Here is a 1,997-nt window from a genome sequence, read left to right as displayed (position 1 = left end):
AGTAAATAGTTAACTAGTTTATCTGATTACTTGAGGCTAGTATTATGCAGAAAGTGAGAATGTGTTTTATGATGAGACTTTGGTGGAACACCAAACTTAGAATCCTTCATTCTCCCTTAGATTGTTTTGGTGTGCAACACCAAACTTAGCTTCTTGCAATGTAGATAAAACTAATTGACCTTTTTATTAAAATAGCTTATGAAAAGGAAACTACCTCAGGTTGGGTTGCCTCCCAACAAACGCTCTTTTATTGTCACTAGCTTGACATTGACTCCTTCTTTTAAGGTGGTTAATGACTGTAATGCCTCAACTTGTCCCCTATGATTGTGAGCTTCTTCTTTGTCCATTGGTGCTCTATTTCAGCATGCTCTAGTGAGAGTATTTTGCTCACAGTATAATAGTCATCAGTCTGTTGACTTGCTCCCAGTTATTGATAGACCAATTGTACTTTGTCACCTTTGGAAAGCCCTTCTGTTGGAATTTTTTTGTTCTTCCATCCCTTTTTAATTCTGTTTTTGTTTTTCTTCCCTCTTTTTGTTGACCCTTCTTCTTTGACAACAGGTTTCCTTTTGAGATTTCTTTTCTTAGTTGCCAACACTCCAATATCCTCTTGAACTTCTTCTTTGACAACAGTCTCTTTCTCTTTTTGACCTGCTGTATCATTTATCTCTTGCTTGGGAAGGCCGTTGTTGTTTATCTTGTTGGTTCCATCCTTCCATTGCAGATTTTCTTTGTCAGTTTCCGTACCATCCTTCTTTTCCTTATTGAACTGCATTTCTGGCAATACACTCAGGGTGACACTTTCATCATGCATTCTGAGGGTTAATTCTCCTTGTTCTACGTCTATAATGGCTCTAGCAGTGGCCAAGAATGGCCTTCCCAGTATAATGGAGTCACCTTCATCCTGATCTGAATCTAGGATCACAAAATCTGCAGGGAAGATGAATCTGTCTACCTTGACTATAAGGTTCTCAATCGCACCTCTAGGACATATCACTGACTTGTCCACTAACTCTAGAGACATTTGTACTGGTTTCACCTCTTTTATGCGCAGCTTTTTCACTAGAGAGGAAGACATCAGATTGACACTAGCTCCTAAGTCACACATCGCCTTGTTGATGGTCATACTACCAATGGCGTAGGGTAGAAAGAAACTTCCAGGGTCTTCGAGTTTAGGAGGAAGTCCCTTCTGGATTAGTGCCCTGTATTCCTCAGTAAGCAGCATAGTTTCATTAACTTGCCAACTGGTGGACGAAATTGTGATCCTTTTTCCTTGTAATTGGATTTTAGAAATTGGCTCGAGTGAACACAACTCCGTTCAACTAACCAGCAAGTGTACTGGGTCGTCCAAGTAATACCTTACGTGAGTAAGGGTCGAATCCACAGAGATTATTGGTTTGAAGCAATCAATATTTATTTTATTTGTCTTAGTCAGGATGTGAAAGAAAATTGTTTGGGCTACTTGAACAATAGAGTTACTTGTTTATAATTAAAAGTGGAATTATTAGATTTGATTATAAAAAAATAAAAGAGGAGGACAGCGTTACTTGTTAGGCAGTAATGAGAGATATGTTGGAGTTTTGGAGATGCTTTGTCCTCTGAACTTCAACTCTTCCTTGGAATCCTCTTCTCACACGCAGGTTCCTTCCATGGCAAGCTCTATGTAGGGTGTCACCGTTGTCAATGGCTACTTCCCATCCTCGCAGTGAAAGCTAATGCTCACGCACTCTGTCACAGTACGGCCAATCACCGGTTGGTTCCCGCTCCTACTGGAATAGAATCCCTCTTTTGCGTCTGTCACTAACGCCCAGCAGGTTAAAGTTTGAAGCACGTCACAGTCATTCAATCCCGGAATCCTACTCGGAATACCACAGACAAGGTTTAGACTTTCCGGATTCTCATGAATGCCGCCATCTATCCGGCTTATACCACGAAGATTCTGTTGGGGAATCTAAGAGATATTCATTCAATCTGATGTAGAACGGAGGTGGTTGTCA

This window comes from Arachis stenosperma, chromosome 10, assembly GCF_014773155.1.
Source record: "Arachis stenosperma cultivar V10309 chromosome 10, arast.V10309.gnm1.PFL2, whole genome shotgun sequence".
NCBI classification, from domain to species: Eukaryota; Viridiplantae; Streptophyta; class Magnoliopsida; order Fabales; family Fabaceae; genus Arachis; species Arachis stenosperma.
Note: the sequence above shows the minus strand (reverse complement) of the source record.